This window comes from Gossypium hirsutum, chromosome A04 (genome assembly GCF_007990345.1).
Source record: "Gossypium hirsutum isolate 1008001.06 chromosome A04, Gossypium_hirsutum_v2.1, whole genome shotgun sequence".
Lineage (NCBI taxonomy): Eukaryota > Viridiplantae > Streptophyta > Magnoliopsida > Malvales > Malvaceae > Gossypium > Gossypium hirsutum.
This window is the reverse complement of record NC_053427.1, coordinates 67,141,970-67,160,731: the sequence shown is the minus strand read 5'-3', so window position 1 is coordinate 67,160,731 and position 18,762 is coordinate 67,141,970. Positions and strand designations below refer to the sequence as shown.

General features: G+C 37.5%; 1 non-coding gene across 1 annotated transcript; it reads left to right on the top strand.

Annotated features, from left to right (window-relative positions):
- The first annotated feature begins 16,411 nt into the window (after positions 1-16,411).
- Positions 16,412-16,518, top strand: LOC121228677 (small nucleolar RNA R71). Its single transcript, XR_005926252.1, has one exon. It is a non-coding gene; the product is annotated as a small nucleolar RNA R71 (small nucleolar RNA).
- Positions 16,519-18,762: the final 2,244 nt, after the last annotated feature.

Here is an 18,762-nt window from a genome sequence, read left to right as displayed (position 1 = left end):
GACCTAGTGTTTCCCCCCAAGTTCAAAACTCTTGAGTTTGAGAAGTATAACGGAACTAGCTGTCCCAAGGCTCGTATTACCATGTTTTGTAGACGAATGACTGGGTACGTTAACAACAATCAGCTGTTAATTCACTGCTTCCAAGACAGCCTGACGGAGGCTGCGGCCAAATGGTACAACATGCTAACCCGTACCCAAATCAATTCTTGGAAAGATCTGGCATAGGCTTTCATGAAGCAGTATAGTCACATGACAAACATGGCCCTTGATAGAATCACCTTGCAAAATATGGACAAAAAAACAAACGAGAGCTTTACGCAGTATGCCCAAAGGTGGAGGGAAGTTGCCACACAAGTCCAACCACCTTTGCTAGAAAAAGAAACAACCATGCTCTTTATTAATACCTTGAAGGCTCCATTTATTAATCACAAGCTGGGGAGCACAACCAAGAGTTTCTTGGACGTAGTAACATCCGGTGGAATGATAGAAAACGCGATAAGGTGCAGAAAAATAGAAACGGAGGAAAGCATCAAGAGATTATCCCCAAGAAAGAAGGAGGATGAGGTGAATAACATGAGCACATACAACAAGGGACATTGAAAGTCAATTACTGTGAGCCAACCGAAGATAGTAACCACCAACCATCAGGCCCCTCTGAGACAAGCAGAAAAGTTACAGTTCGCACCTATACCTATGACATATGAAGACTTGTATCAGAACCTATTTGATGCACACATGGTGTCCACTTTCTACCTAGAACAGATGCAACCTCTTTTTTCCCAAATGGTATGACACAAATGCACAGTACGAATACCATGTTGGAATCATTGGGCATTCAATCGAAAATTGCACCACGTTCAAAAAGCTAATTGAAAGATTTATTAAAATGGGGATTGTGAAGTTTGACGACTCATCCACGCCCGATGTAGCAAGAGTTCCACAACGAAGAGGGGCATGAAATCCAATAATGCATCGAGTTTGAGGCCCTGATGCAGGACATGGTGGACAATAGAAATCAAATTTTATGAAGATATCGAAGGCCCTGTTGGAATGTTGGGGAATCTAAACATTAACGACGTATCTAAAGAGGGAACCGGGGAATAGAATTTTCCAAGAGTCTGCCCTTACTTACTTGGGGGTGTTTTCAACAATGGGACTGTGGAAGAGATCCCTGTATTTCTTAGAGCCAATTTAGAGAAACATTCAAAACATGCTTGTTGCTTTAAGCCTAGAAGCAATAAGAATCCTTTGGTGAAATAGGCTTGTGTCCAAAATCTTTATTTCAATAAAATGCATCTTTGCTATCATTTCGAGCAAATATTCTTTTATTCTTTCCATTTCATACATAATCATACTGTACAGAAAATTATCCTTAGATTCTTTTATTCTTTGGACTTCCCTTCAAATATTCTTTCATTCTTCATTCATGATCATAGCATACAAATAATTATTCTTAGATTCATTTATTCTTTGAAATATTCCTTCGTACCTACAACAGCTCTCTAGATATCAATGACATGAATGACGCTGCTACTGACCCAAAATCTCCTTTTAAGCAAGACATGTGTTTAGAGGGATCTTAGGGCTTTGAAGATGATAGAGATTGTAACATATCTCCTAATTTGTTAAGGATGGTAGAACAAGATGAAAAACAGATCTTGCCTTACAAAGGGTCAATGGACATAGCGAGCCTAGGAGAAGAGAAAGAGGTGAAGATCGGAGCCTATATCACCACGAATACAAAGCGAGACGTCATTGACTTATTCCAAGAATTAAAATATGTATTCGCACGATCGTATCAAGTTACGCCTGGGCCACTAAGACGTGGGAATGCTGTTACGGCTAAGAAATCTTAGAAGAAGTCCATAAGGATATCTGAAGAACACATGGTAATGGTTTTACAATGGCCAGGAAAATCATGAGGTTTAGGTAAAGCTGGTCCCCCATGGAAGGGAATCGCATCAGTTATGCCGTAAATACCAAATTTATGGAGACAAGATTCATGTACCTCATTCATTTCTTCATAGACTTTCTCTATGTGGGGCACGGATATTATTCGGCCGATCTCGTCAAAAGCTTCTAGTAGACATCATCATCTTTGTGGTCATTGATTACTTCACTAAGTGGGTGAAAGTCACTTCATATGCCAATGTCACAAAGTCGACAGTTATCAAATTCTAAAAAAAAAAATATCATGTGCCAACAAGGAATGCCAGAAATGATCATATCTAATAATGCATAATAGCATGATATTAAAAGTTTAGACGTCATATCACTCCAAAATGAATGGTGCAGTAGAGGCAGCAAAAAGAAAAGGAGAAAAAACAAAATATATATATAAAAAAAAGATCGTGGGGAAAATGGCCGAGACTTGTAAATATTGGCATAAGAAGTCACCATTTACCCGCTATGCTTATCAAACATTGGCCAAGACCTTCACCGGGGCAATACCTTTCTCATTAGTTTATGGAATGGAAGCGGTTTTACCTATTGAAGTTGAGATTCCTTCTCTCCAAGCTTCGATTAAGTCAAGAATTCGATGAAGCAGATTGGGTCCAGTTTCAATGTGATCAAATGAACCTGATTGAAGAAAATAGTTTGAAAGTATCCATCATGGTCAAATGTATCTAAAACGAATGAGGCGAGTTTATGGAAAAAAGGCTTGCCTCAGAGAATTCCATGAGAAGGACCTAGCTTAGAAAATGATCCTCAAAGGAAAATGGATGCCGAATTAGGAAGGACCTTATGTGATAAAGAAGACCTTCTCTAGAAAAATGTTGATTCTAGCCGAGATGGATAGTAAAAACTTGCCCAATCCTGTGAATTCAGATTCTGTCAAGAAGTATTCCACCTAAAAAATGGAGAGGCCAAGGTGAAAACCCGCAAAGGGAGCTTTGAGACCTCCTAAAGAAGAAGAAGAAAAAGAAGAAGAAGAAGAAGAAGAAAATGGAGAGGCCAAGGAGAAAACCGGCAAAGGGCACTTTGAGACTAAAGGGGTTTTGAATTGAAAACTCGTAAAGGACAATTCCAATTTTGATAAAAAATGAGGCATGCGGTAGTCTTGCTGTGCCTAAATTAATAAGAATGAGGTATGCTACATCTTGGGGAATCGACAAAGTACTCTAGATCTCCTTAACGCATGACGAGCTCAAAATGATCCTCAAGAAGTTTGTACACAGAAGCTCAGGCTGCGATAAAGATGAAAAAGACTATGAAAAGAGAGTCAAAGAGTGCTTGAAATAGAACTGTTGTTTAGAACTCACCAAACCTAAGGGTTGGAAATTTTTGAGAAAAAAGAGTCTAAATTGTGACTATCCCTTTAGATTTTCTGTCAAAGATATCATTTGAACAAGAAGACAAGATATCGCATCGGTGATACAACCTCGATTAATAAAGAGTAACCCAAGCATTAAAATGTGATCATTCTAGAAAAAATGACATTCTACATTATTGCATACACATCTGGTCATGTTACCCAGATCAATGGATTGAAGAAGATACAAATCCTGTACCCCTAAGTTGTAGTGGGATGGATTGAAGAAGATACAAATCCTATACCCCTAAGTTGCAGTGGAATGGATTGAAGATGATAAAAATCCCGTACCCCTTAGTTGCAGTGGGATGGAGTGAAGATGATACAAATCTCATACCCTTGAGTTGCAGTGGGATGGATGGAAGATGATACAAATCCTATACCCTTGAGTTGTAGCGGGGTGGATGGAAGAAACCATAAATTTTATCTCCCTGAATTTGCAGTGGAGCAAACCGATTGAGCAAATGGTGATTATTTTTTTGAATTTTCTATCAAAGATTCCAGCTGAGCAAAGAAGGTAAGATAACACATCAATGACAGAACCTTGATGAACAATGAGCAATGACAACCCAAATATTGAAAAGGGATCATTCTCTTGATATTTTGCATTCATACAAATATCATTCATACATATCTAGTTAGGAGCATTTGATTCATTCTGATCATAGCATCCTAATCATTTGGCAAAAGCATAAGCCCATGAAATCGATTCTACAGGTCATGTCCCTCAGAGGATAGTGTAACAAGATCGGTGAACCCACAAATCTTATCTCTCTAAAGTAGCAATGGAGCAGATTGAAGTCGTAGATCTTATCTCCTTGAAGTTGCTGTAGAGTAGATCAAAGATGGCGAATCTTATCTCCCTGAAGTTGCAGCGGAGCAGATTGAAGATAGCGAATCTCATTTCCCTGAAGTTGCAGTGGAACAGATTGTATCTACAAATTATGGTGAATCTTATCTTCCTGAAGTTTCAGTAGAACAGATTGAAGCCACCAGCCTTATCTCCTTGAAGTTGCAGCGGAGCAATATGAGGATAGCAAGTATATTTTCCCTGAAGTTACAGTGGAAAAGATTGAAGCTACAAATTATGGCAGATCTTATCTTCCTGAAGTTGCAGTGGAGCAGATTGAAGCTACCAGCATTATCTCCTTGAAGTTGCAGTGGAGTAGACAGAAGATAGCGAATCTCATTTCCCTAAAGTTATAGTGGAATAGATTGAAGCTACAAATTATGGCGAATCTTATCTTCCTGAAGTTGTAGTAGAACAGATTGAAGCCACCAGCCTTATCTCCCTGAAGTTACAGCGGAGCATAATGAAGATGGCAAATCTTATTTCCCTGAAGTTGCAGTGGAAAAGATTGAAGCTACAAATTATGGCGGATCTTATCTTCCTGAAGTTGCAGTGAAGCAGATTGAAGCCACCAACTCCCTAAAGTTGCAATGGAGCAAGTTGAAATTACTAATTCTTATCTCCTTTAAGTTCCACCGGAGTAGATCGAAGTGACAAATCTCTTCTCCCTGAAATTATATTTTAACAGATTGAAGCCACAATCCTTATCTCTCTGAAGTTGCAGTAGAGCAGGATAAAACTACACAAACCATATCTCCCTAAAGTTGCAGTGGAGTAGGTTGAAATTACCAATTCTTATCTCCTTTAAGTTCTAGTAGGGTAGATAAAGCTACAAATCTCTTCTCATTAAAACTATACTGGAGTAAATCAAAGCTACAAGTCTTATCTTCCTAAAGTTACAGTGGGACTACTTGAAGAAGAGGAGCACCAAATAAGTCAAGATTCGGCAAGACCAGGCAAAATTGGCCCTCTTTGAAGTCTTTGCTCTATTCTCGTTACACTACAATGACAAGACCAGGCAAGATTCGGCACCAAAGCTACAACAGGCACAATTAACCTGTCCCGTTATAAACCAAAAACAATAATAATAAACCAAAAATAATAAATAAGATTAAGTCCAATGTCCAAATACAATAAAACCCAAAATCAAATCAAACAAACCTGTACCCCAAACCTAACCAAATTAAACCCAAACCCAGTAACCCAGTTACATAAGACCCATCTAAACCCTAAGCCCAAAAAGGCCCAAAACCTAAACCATGTTTGCAGCAAACCTTAGCTCTTGTGCCGCAGCCAACACCATGTGCCCACAGCCACGATCACCTCGCCACGTCCGCACGCTCGTACGCCACCAAGTGCCAGTATGGCCTTCGTACCTGCAGATAAGGCAAAGGACAGGCATAGAAAGAAAAAAAAAGCAAAAAACATTGTATTTTCTTTGGCTATAAAAGCCATGAAATCAAATCTATTTTTTTGACATTCAATATTAATAAAAAAAAGCACAGTGTTCAAGAGAAGAAAAAATCCCAAATCGGAAACGCGCAAGGTCTTTTGTTATTCACTTTTTTTTCCATTTTTGAACTGATTATTTACATAGCTTCTTCATTTTCTTTTTTAAAACAAACATATACATACATATATGTATTAAAAGAGTACAAAAAAGGAGAGAAGGTTACCTTTTTTGACGTTTCATTTTTTTAAGAAAAATCGGGGCATGTTTGGGCTCCCGTCGCCTTGCACGGCGGTTGACGACGGCAGAGCCCGCGACAGCGTACGCCGGAGGATGGCCGAGGACCAAGGCCGAATAGGGCCTACTGCAGACAAAAGAGAGAGAGCTCACAGAAATTCTTTTTTTTGAAAAAATGAAGGGGGAATGTGTTTTTTGTAAAATTTTTAGCTTTTATACCCACATGAAATGGCATCGTTTTGGGATTCAAGTTCATATGCCAAAACGACATCGTTTCACCCAAGATCCATGCATCGACCCTCTCTGGATTGAGGACCCGTGCGTTTTCTTCTTGATGGGGTATTAGCGCGGCGAGCCCTTCTACATTTTTTATTTTTCTAAATCTAGTTTTCCATTTATTTTGATTTTTGCCTTTGAATTTTATTTCACTTTCAATATGGTCTGTTTGAATGGCACCATTTTGGGAGGAGAGGGGAAATCTCCCATTTAGTCCCTCCTTATTGTGCGCGCGTCTCAATCTGGTCTTTTTACCCCTTTTTTATTTTCACAAATTTGGCCCTTCAATTTTGTTTCGTTTTAATCTCGTCTGTCGCCTTTCCCGATGAAATGCTGTGTATGAGGGCCAGGATTAATTGCAAATTTGGTTCCTATGGATTTTCGTGCCTTATACTTTAGTCCTTATTCGTTTTTTTTGTTGTTTTGATTTAGTACGATTTCCCCATAATTTTATTCTGATTTGCAATCTGATCCATAGCCTTTTAGCTTCAAATTATTTTATATATTATTTATTTTAAATTTCTTTTTTACGCATTATTTATTCTAAATATTTTTATATATGTCATCTTAAATTGTTTTTCTTATTATTTATTTTAAGTGATTTTATATATTATTTTATTTTAGATTGTTTTGTATATTAATCGTTTTAAATTGTCTCACATTATTCACTTCAAATTGTTTTTTATAGTATCTATTTTAAACTTGTTTTTTTTATATCATTTATTTAAAATTGTCCTATTATTTATTTTATTTTATATTATTTGTTTCATTTTCTTTGATTATTAATATTAGCATTTAAATGATGTCTGTTGTGTAATTATTGCCATCATATGTACTATGAATTGTTCACTAGTATATTCATATTGTTGTTATATATTAGTGTAACCTTCGTTCATATATCTTTTAAACATTTCATTAATTTTCCCCAAATTCAAAAAAGAAACCTTTTAAAAAAATAAAACAATATTTCGAATCTTGGAGATTCGAGGAAATCGTACCCTAACATATGGGATTTCAATTTTTCTCGTCAAACCGAAATAGCCTAATATCCTTTTAATTTCAAAATACGTGAATTTTAAATAAAAATAAAGGCAATATCCCGTGTTTAGAAACTCAAGAAAACTGTACCCTAACTTACGAGATTTTGATTTTTCTCGATGGATCTAAATAACTGAATATCCTTTTAAATCAAAACACGTGAGATTTCAAAAATAAAATCTAAAAGGCAAGCTTATTTTTGAGAGTTCAAATGTCATGTCCTAACTTACAGGATGTGACATCTTGTACTCTCGAGATGAGAGAGCCTTTAATACTCGTTTCAGTTTACTCAAGCATTTTTTTAGCATTAAGGAAAAGGAGGATCGTATTTTTAAATTCTTTACGGATTTTTAACTTTTGATATTACGACATTAATTAATCAATTAAGTACCAATTTTGGGCGTTACGAGGGTGTTAATCCTTCCTCGTACGTAACCGACTCCCGAACCCATTTTCTCAAATTTCGTAGACCAAAATTGTTCTTTTAGTAAATCAAAACATTTTATTAAAATGATCATATTACGAGGTGATCCGACCACACCTCAACAAAAAAAGATCGGTGGCGACTCCCTATTTTTTCGTTTTTAAAATCAAAGTCGACCACCTTTTTAAAAAAAATGGTTTCTACAGCTTGGTGACTCTACTGGGGTTTTGATAAGAGATTCAAGCCGTAAATTGACTAGTTTCTATCTTTTCGTTGAAAGTTGAAATATTCGTTTTAAAATACGATCCTTTCATTGCATTTCAGTCGTCATTTTTTTTATGATCTTGGTTGTAATATCTACTTTGTTGGTTCGAGTCTTTAAATATTTTTGAATATTGCATTGCATGACCGCTTGGTCCTACCTTTGAAGTGGGAGTGAGAAGCTAGTCCTTCGTGAAGTTTTCACCTCCATATAGTATAGTGGATCACTTCCGGAACACTCCTGTACCTATGTCTTCATGAGATTTTCATCTCCGTATAGCCATAGGGAAATGCATTCCCTTGAACTGAACATGATCTATATGATCCTATAATGGGTGAAGATAGAGGAATCTATTGGTTCAGGGACCTTTTCTTTAAAACCGAACCACATACAGTGAGCTGTGAGAGCCCACCCTAGGTAGAGCCACACCAAACCCTAGTAGTCACCCGAATCGGTGCTCTATTTGTTCTTTATTTCTTCTGTACTGACGTGTTTTTTTTTGTTTTGTTTATGATTGTATTGCATTACATCACCATAGAAAAGAGGTGTTAATTCACATTTAGTTACTAAATAAAGAGCTTGTCATGGAAAATGGATTTCTTGATAAAATGGAATACAATATGGCCGTCTGAATATGACCCGAGTAAGCAAAACAAGAGAAAGGTGATAGCCCGTAGAGGAATACACGACTTTACTTTGTTGTTCGAGGATTCAAGCCAACCAAGGTTATTTGAGAGCCGTTAACGTCTCGAAATTTTAAAAGAAGCTAAGAAGCCTCCCGCGGATGAGTGAGCAAAGGGTCGCGGCCCCAATCGAGCAAAAAAGAACTAGTAGAGGCATCCATTGGAAAGTTCACAAGATTTGATCTTAACATCCAGATATGAAGAAAGGGATCGATGTCTTCACCTGGAGTATGAGGGCAAGGCCGTATATGTTTCCGCTTTATGTAAAGAGATTTGTTTTCTAGAAAAGTTGTTCTAATAGAACTAAATTCAAAATCAACGTCTCCCTTTCTTTTTGCATTCATCCCATGTATCTGCAATACATTGCATCGCATGTATTAGATTTTCATAAAAGGACCCTAATTAAAAAATCATTTCAGTAATCTAGAAATCGACAAAAATCTACCAAGTACACATGATTGCGGTACACGAAGAAAAAACTAAAGCATGGATAAAAGATTGGAAAGGTTGAAACAAATGCAGAAGAAAATGCAAGAGCAGACACAAACACAGATGCAAGAACAATTGGCAAAGATTCAACAGGATCTGAGGGACTAGGTGCTGGAGTCCCAAAGGAACATGATGAACCAATTGACCCAGTTGTTAACTAGGGGGCAAGAAAGAGGAAAAGACCCTATGGTCAATTCTGGGGATGACGATGATGATCCTCTTTACCCCCTGGTTTTACCCCGAAAAATGCTCAGACACAACTCGAGGTGTACACACGAAGGCTATCTGTTACAATTAGGCCCCAACAATTTCAGCCTGGTGCTTCAATGCTAATTAACTATCAAGCAGGCTCAGGCTTTAATCTAGGGAATAACCCAACTAATCCCATAGTCCCTGATCTGGATGACGTGGTAGAAGCCAAAAGAGCGAGAGTGGAGCTCCCGAAACAATTGGAAGACCGATGCAAGTGGTTAGAGGAGAAGTTCAAAGTAATGGAAAGTGCTGACTATCACTATGGGATCGATGTTAAATATTTGAGGTTGGTTCCGGACCTGGTGCTTCCCCCTAAGTTCAAAACTCCTGAGTTTGAGAAGTGTAATAGAACTAGCTACCTCGAGGCTCATATTACCATGTTTTGTAAACAAATGACTGGGTATGTCAACAACAATCAGCTATTAATTCACTGTTTCCAGGACAGCCTGACGGGGGCTACGGCCAAATGGTACAACATGCTACCCCTGCCCAAATCAATTCGTGGAAAGATCTAGCATAGGATTTCATGAAGTAGTATAGTCACGTGACAGACATAGGCCCTGACAGAATCACCTTGCAAAATATGGAGAAAAGAACAAACGAGAGCTTTAGGCATTATGCCCTAAGGTGGAGGGAAGTTGCCACACAAGTCCAACCACCTCTGCTAGAAAAGGAATTAGCCATGCTCTTTATTAATACCTTGAAGGCTCCATTTATTAATCACATGTTGAGGAGCACAAACAAGAGCTTCTCGGAGATAGTAACGTCTGGTGGAATGATAGAAAATACGATAAGGTGCGGAAAAGTAGAAATAGAGGAAAGCACCAAGAGATTAGCCCCAAGAAAGAGGGACAATGAGGTGAATAACATGAGAACATACAACAAGGGTCATTCAAAGTCAATTACTGTAAGCCAGCCAAAGATAGTAACCACCAACCATCAGGCCCCTCCGAGACAAGCAGAAAAGTTATAGTTCACACCTATACCCATGGCATATGGAGAGTTGTATCAGAACCTATTTGATGCAAACATGGTGTCCCCTTTATACCTAGAATCGATGCAACCTCCTTTTCCCAAATGGTACGACGCAAATGCTCAGTGCGAATACCATGCTGGAATCATTGGGCATTGAATCGAAAATTGCACCGCGTTCAAAAAGCTAATTGAAAGATTTATTGAAATGGGGATTCTGAAGTTTAACGACCCATCCGCGCCCGATGTAGCTGGAGTTCCACAATAAAGAGGGGCATGAAATCCAAGAATGCATCGAGTTCAAGGCCCTAGTGCATGACATGATGGGCAATAAAGAAATCAAATTTTATGAAGATATCGAAGGCCTGGTGGGAATGTTGGGGAATCTAAACATTAACGACGTATCCAAAGAGGGAACAGGGGAATAGAATTTTCCAAGCGTCTGCCCTTATGTACTTCAGGGTGTTTTGAATAATGGGACTGTGGAAGAGATCCCTGTATTTCTTAGAGCCAATTTAGAGAAATATTCAAAACACTTTTGTTGCTTTAAGCCTAGAAGCAATAAGAATCCTTTTATGAAATAGGCTTATGTCCAAAATCTTTATTTCAATAAAATGCATATTTGCTATCATTTCGAGCAAATATTCTTTCATTATTTCCATTTCATTCATAATCATACTGTATCGATACTTATCCTTAGATTCATTTGTTTCTTTGGACATCCCTTAAAATATTCTTTTATTCTTCATTCATGATCATACCATACTGATCGCGTGATTTCGTGATAGGTTTTAAATATTTATAATTAATCGTTCTTGAAACTAACTATTTTCGCGATGTAGGCAAGTGTACCTATTGAACAGTAGTATAGTTTTAGCAAGACCGGATTGTCGAACCCAAAGGAGCTAAAAGTACTAGTAATGACTGTCTTTTTATTATCTAACCTAAGAATAAGGGGTTTTTATTTTGACTAACTAATTAACTAATCTAAGAATTCACAGAGAATGGAATTGGGGAATTGCTTTTGGGAAAATCAATTGAATTAAGACAATACCTAAGGAAAAATCCATCTAGACTGTACTTGTTATTCTGGCTCCGAATCGGACGATTTATTCATTTAACTTGTTCCGTAGAGATCCCTAAGTTATGTTATTATCCCTATTCAAGACTAATAACGTCTAATCCCTAGGTTGAATAATTGAGACCTTTCTCTAATTAACACCCTAGGGTTACATTAACCCGATCTATGGATCCCCTTATTAGGTTTCATCCTAATCTGGCAAAATCTTGTCACCCTATCTCTAGGCGCGCAATCAACTCCACTTAATTATGACAAATGTACTCTTAGATATGGTCTATTCCTCCTTTGAATAAGAGCTTATCTTGAATCAGTATCCTGAGATATAAAAACAAGAATTAAGAACACATAATTAAGAACAAGTTAAATATTTAGCATACAATTTAGAAATTAATAACAAGATTCACCTTAGGTTATATTCCCCTTAGGTATTTAGGGGTTTTAGTTCATAACTAAATAAGAAAACATCTCAGAGTAATAAAGAATACAAAACATAAAGAAAACCCAAAACTCCTGAAAGGGAAAATGAGGAGAGATCTTCAGTCTTGATGATGAATCCGGCTTTTGAGATGGATCAATCGCCTTCCTTGGAGTAATTTCTTACTCCCTCACTGTGTGTGTCTTTTCTTCCTCCTCTAGGGTGTATTTATAGGCTTTGGAATGCCTAAGAACCCTCAAAATTAGCCTTTTTTTGAATTGGACTCAACTTGGGCTCAGCAGGGATACGCCCGTGTGACAGGCCCGTGTGTGATTACTTCAGGCTGTGCTCAAGCCTACCAAATTGACACGACCGTGTGGTCTACCCATGTGAGGAGGTCCAGGCCATGTTGATTTTGTACTTTGGCCCATTTTCTCTGTTTTGGCCCGTTTCTCATTCTTTTCGCTCTCCTATACTCCCCTAAGTATAAAACATGAAATTAAAGCATTAGGAGCATCGAATTCACCAATTCTAATGGGAAATCATCCATAAAATGCGTTAAACATGGGGTAAAAATATGTATAAATTACGGTTTATCAAATACCCCCACACTTAAGCATTTGCTTATCCTCAAGCAAAATTCTCAACTCATAATCAAAATAAATTCTTCTCAACTTATAATTTCTATCAATAATATCTCAAAATAATCCATAGGTAACCATACATTGAGAATTCAACTCAAAGAACATTAAAGTTTCAATCGTTCCAAGTTGAGCATTTTATTCCGAAAACATAGGTGTCTCCCCTCGTCTGGGTAATTATCTTGTATTCAAAATGTCACAGAGTTTTACATCATCACTGAAGATTCACTCAAATCACTTGAGGTGTTTAAGGACAATAAATGAAGCACTCAATAGTCAATAATGAAAAGTCATTACCATAGGCTTGCATGAAAATCAAATCTCCACCACTATAAATTGAGATGATACATCAATCAAAAGGTCTTTAGAGGGTTCTAATGAGGCCTGGTTAAGGGGTGTGGTCACAAGTTGAAAGAAAGGGTTAGAATCGAGATTGAGGTGAAAAATTACTTAACTAGAAAAGTATTTAATCATCACTTACGTACAACATAACTCTTTCTTTGACTCATAACTCCTTCTTTGACTATGTAATTTAAATACTGAAGCTTATAAACAAAAGATCACTACTAATATGTATACTTTTTTTTAAGAACAAGTTAAATAACATAGACTAACTATTAAGAACAAGACATAGCTAAGCAATTTATTCAACTCAAATCTCGACAAAATAGGGATCAAATTAATTTAGGGGATTCCAACAATAATGGGTTAAGGGTTAATATTAAGGGTAATACAAGAAATGGCTTGTTAGCTCAACGGGGTTCACTAAGGGTTAATCATGGAGGTAGGCTTTTCATGGCATGAGTGGGTTAATCCTAAGTGCCTTTCTCATTTTGACATATCAAATCAAATGGTGTGGTCTTGACATGCATAATCAAGCAAGTTCTAGAATAACAGTTCAATACTGACGCACTCAAAGCAATAATAAAAGTGAGCATGAAAGAATTAATAGATGCTCAAAAGGCTCAAGAATCTCACAAAAATTATTGCTTTTTGATGTTTAAAACTTGTGAATTCTAACTCAAAGTAATACCTAAACTTTGGGGAAACTACCTAAAATTTTAAATTCTTAAAAATTAACTTATCATGCTTGATTCTCTAATGCCTTAAGGTTTAAATAATCAATGCATAAATTCCTATGTTTTAATTCAAGATATATCAATCAATGTCATAAATCAATCAAAATTTATCCTAAATACGATATGAGAGATTTTCAAGAGAACAAGATAGCCATTCAGGGATTTTTTTGATAATGAAATGAATACCCCCCACACTTAAGATGTACATTGTCCTCAATGTACAAAGATAGATATATTGAAAAGACTATAAAAATAAGATAGGGAGAGAAGTAAGACTTCCTGAATTAAGAATGGATGATATTCCTGGATTGGCGAGATCGAGTATTGGAAATAAAGCTGGAGGGCAAGCATGATTCTGAATGATGAAGAGAGAATTGAGGGAATAATCTGATAGTAGTCATAAAGATAAGCCATGTTTAAAAACAAATTAATCTTTAAAACTTAATAAAAGAAAAATAAAATAAGAGAAATAATCTAATTTTTCAAGTGGCACGGCCGGTGCACTCGCCCGTGTGGCTCGTGTCCCGTCCGTGTTCGCCATGAATTGAGATGTCGCCACATAGCCTTCTGGCACGCCCGTGTGTCTGGGTCGTGTGGCTACATAATCGTGCCACACGATCGTGTGTGATGTGGTTCACTTCTCCCACAGTTGTGTACCTCTGTGCATACTCGTACTATTTTGACCGTGTCATCCACGGGTGCTAGACACGGGCGTGTCGCACGCCCGTGTTCATTTGGTAGATTTTCCCATGCCCAGGTCGCACGGTCATGGCCATTTATCGCATCCCGTGTTGGGAAAGATAACTTTTACCCTATTTTCGCACGGCCGTATCGTACGGCCGTGTTTCCGTCCGTGGTTGTCATACAGCCTAAAGCACGGCTGTGTGATCGGCCGTGTGGAGTTGAGAACATGTGCTCAAAGACTCTGTTAGTGCCTTAGATGTTTAAAGACTAAAATTTAAATAACTCACAACCGTTAGTACTCGGGTTGCCTCCCAAGAAGTGCTTGTTTATAGTCTAAGCTCGACTGTTACCTTGTTGGTTTTTTCAGGGCGGTTTGTGGAGTTGTAGCTTTTCTCCATCGTCCTTAAAATTCTCACCATTATAAAGTTTAAGACGATGTCCATTTACTTTGAAAGTACCGTGTGATGGGTGACTTACCTCAACTGTACCGAATGGGAAAATACTAAGTACCGTAAGAGGGATTTCTTCATTCGGTCTGGCAGTGACAATGTGAGGATCTGCGGCATCTAGTAAGACTTTATCTCCAACCTTAAGTTGATTTGGAGAGGTATCGAGCTTGTTCTGGTGTAGTTTTGGTTTATCGTGTGTTCTCGATTTATGTGTTCGTCATTCATCTAGCTCCTCTATTTGCAACCTTCGTTCTTCATGAGTAGGTCTTCTACCATTGCCAGAATGGGTTAAACGATCACCTTCAATTTTTGATGTGTTGCCAGAATTGCGAGATTGAAGGGTAATTGTTTCATCTCCCACACGTAATGTGAATTCACCTGTGCCAACATCAATGATCGTTTTAGCAGTTGCTAAAAAAGGCATTCCTAGAATTAAATGAGTGTTGCTATCCTCTTCTATGTCTGGAATAATAAAGTCCACGGGAAATAGAAATTTATCGATTTTAACTAGCACATCTTCAATAATACCCCTAGGAAATCTTATAGTTTCATCTACCAATTGAATGCTCATCCTAGTCTGTTTGGGTTTCCCAAGACCTAGTTGTTTGAACATTTTGTAGGGCATGACGTTAATACTAGCCCCTAAATCAGCTAATGCATTATTAACATCTAAGCTACCAATTAAGCAAGGAATTGTAAAACTCTCTGGATCTTTTAATTTGTTCGGTAACTTATTTTGCAGAATAGCTGAGCAAACTGCATTTAGCTCCACATGCGATGCCTCGTCCAACTTTTGCTTATTTTCTAAAAGCTCATTTAAAAATTTCATTGCGTTTGGCTTCTGTGAATGAGCTTCAATAAACGGTAAGTTAATGTGTAATTTTTTAAGAGTTGAAGGAATTTACCAAATTGTTCATCTGAGAGGTCTTTCCTTGTTGCGTTGGGGTATGGCACACGAGGTTTATATTCGACATTCACTTATTTGTTTTTATTATGACCTACCACACCTTGACCTTTGCTTACCACAGTTTCTTGCCTCAGTTCTGGTTTAGGCTCAACGACCTCGTCTTCATCTTGAATATTAATTGCGTTGAGTTGTTCCCTTGGGTTGGGTTCAGTATTACTTGGCAAGCTACCTTGTGGTCGTTCGGAGATTAGTTTGGAAAGCTAGCCTATCTAAGTTTCGAGCCCTAGGATCGACGATTGTTGATTTTTAAGAGCTGCCTCGGTGTTCTGGAAACGAGTTTCTGACACTGATATAAACTTTGAGAGACTCTCTTCAAGGTTCGGCTTATTTTCCTGTTGGTAGGGTGGTTGTTGGTAGCCTGGAGGTGGTCTCTGATTTCCTTGGCCTCCCCATGAGAAATTTGGGTGGTTCCTCCAACCTGCATTGTAAGTGTTACTATATGGATTCTTTCGAGATTGAGAATTATTACCCATGTAATTTAACTGCTCGTTATCCATGTTGTAGCCATAAGTTTGGTATTCCTAATTGCTTGATCAACCTCCACTTGCTTCGCACTACGTTACTATGTGAACCTGTGAAGAACTAAGAAACCCATCAATTTTCTTATTCAAAAGTTCTACCTGATTAGAGAGCATGGTGACTGAATCGACGTTATAAACACCGGCTGTTTTTGTTGGCTTTATCCTCATGACTTGCCACTGATAGTTATTCAGTGACATCTCTTCCATAAACTCATAAGCATCTTCAGGTGTTTTATTATTGATGGTTCCGCCAGCAGCTGCGTTAACCATTTGCCAAGTCAAAGGATTCAGGCTATTATGGAATGTTTGAACCTGAAGCCAAAGCGGTAACCCATGGTGAGGGCACCTTCTCAGTAAGTCCTTGTATCTCTCCCATGCATCGTAAAGAGTTTCTAAGTCCATCTGCACAAATGAATAGATATCATTACGTAATTTGGCCGTTTTAGTCGACGGGAAATATTTTAATAGAAATTTTTCGGTCATTTGTTCCCAAGTAGTGATTGACCCACATGGTAATGAGTTCAACCACTGTTTAGCTTTGTTCCTCAATGAAAAGGGAAACAACCGAAGATGTATGGCATCATCAGAAACGCCATTGATTTTAAATGTATTGCATAGTTCCAAAAAGTTTGCTAAGTGAGCGTTGGGATCTTCATCCTACAAACCATTAAACTGAACAAATTGTTGTATCATTTGAATAGTATTAGGTTTTAGTTCAAAAGTATTTGCAGCTACAGCAGGTCTAACTATGCTTGATTTAGTTCCTATTAAAAAAGGTTTAGCATAATCATACATAATGCATAGAGTAGGATTTTGATTAACCGCAATTACAGGAGGTAGCTGATTGTCTGGGTTTTCAGCCATCTCTTCGGTTGGGGGTTGAGTATCATCCTCTTGCTTGTTCTCTGTGTATCTTAAGCTTCGCCTTATTTCTTTTTGGTTTCTGTGAACTGTGCGATCGATTTCTTTGTCAAACAATAGTGGTCCTGACGGGTTTCTTCTAGTCATAAACTATAAAAACCTGCCAAGAGAAAGAAAAAGTAAATTAATAAAAAATATAAAATTAAATTAAATCGCAAGAAAAATAAATGGCTAAAGTAATAAAAATTGAGCGTTCCTAATATCTTAGTTCCCGGCAATGGCACCAAAAACTTGATCACGTGATTTCGTGATAGGTTTTAAATATTTATATTAATCATTCTTGAAACTAACTATTATTGCGATGTAGGCAAGTGTACCTATCGAACAATAGTATAGTTTTAGGAAGACCGGATTGTCAAACCTAAAAGAACTAAAAGTACTAGTAAGGACTGTCTTTTTATTATCTAACTTAAGACTAAGGGGGTTTTATTTTAACTAACTAATTAACTAATCTAAGAATTCATAGAGAATGGAATTGGGGAATTGCTTTTGGGAAAATCAATTGAATTAAGACAATACCTAAGGAAAAATCCACTTAGACTGTACTTGTTATTCTCGCTCCGAATCGGACGATTAATTTATTTAACTTGTTCCTTAGAGATCCCTAAGTTATGTTATTATCCCTATTCAAGACTAATAACGTCTAATTCCTAGGTTGAATAATTAAGACCTTTCTCTAATTAACACCCTAGGGTTGCATTAACTCGATCTATGGATCCCCTCATTAAGTTTCACCCTAATCCGGCAAAATCTTCTCACCCTATCTCTAGGCGCGCAATCAACTCCGCTTAATTATGATAAATGTACTCTTAGACAGGGTCTATTCCTCCTCTGAATAAGAGCTTATCTTGAATCAGTATCCTGGGATATCAAAACAAGAATTAAGAACACATAATCAAGAACAAGTTAAATATTTATCATATAATTCAGAAAATAATAACAAGATTCGTCTTAGGTTTCATTCCCCTTAGGTATTTAGGGGTTTTAGTTCATAGCTAAATAAGAAAACATCTCAGAATAATAAATAATACAAAACATAAAGAAAACCCAAAACTCCTAAAGGGGAAATTGGGGAGAGATATTCAGTCTTGATAATGAATCCAGCTTCTGAGATGGATCGATCGGCTTCCTTGGAGTAATTTCTTACTCCCTCCCTATGTGTCTTTTCTTCCTCCTCTAGGGTGTATTTATAGGCTTTGGAATGCCTAAGAGCCCTCAAAATTAGCCTTTTCCAAATTGGACTCAACTTAGGCTCGGCAGGGACACGCCCGTGTGCAATTACTTTAGGCCATACTCGAGCCTGCCAAATTGACACGGCCGTGTGGTCTGCCCGTGTGAGGAGGTCCAGGCCGTATTGATTTCGTACTTTGGCCCATTTTCTCCGTTTTTGGCCCGTTTCTCGTCCCTTCCGCTCTCCTATGCTCTCTTAAGTATAAAATATGAAATTAAAGCATTAGGAGCATCGAATTCACCAATTCTAATGGGAAATCATCCATAAAATACGTTAAACATGGGGTAAAAATATGTATAAATTACGGTTTATCACATATAAATAATTTTTATTAGATTCTTTTATTCTTTCTACAACAGGTCTCTAGATATCAATGACATGAACGACGCTGCTACTAACCTAGAATCTCCCTTTGAGCAAGACATGTGTCTAGAGGGATCTCAAGGCTTTGAAGATGATAGAGATTGTAACATATCTCATGATTTGTTAAGGATGGTAGAACAAAATGAGAAACAGATCTTACCTTA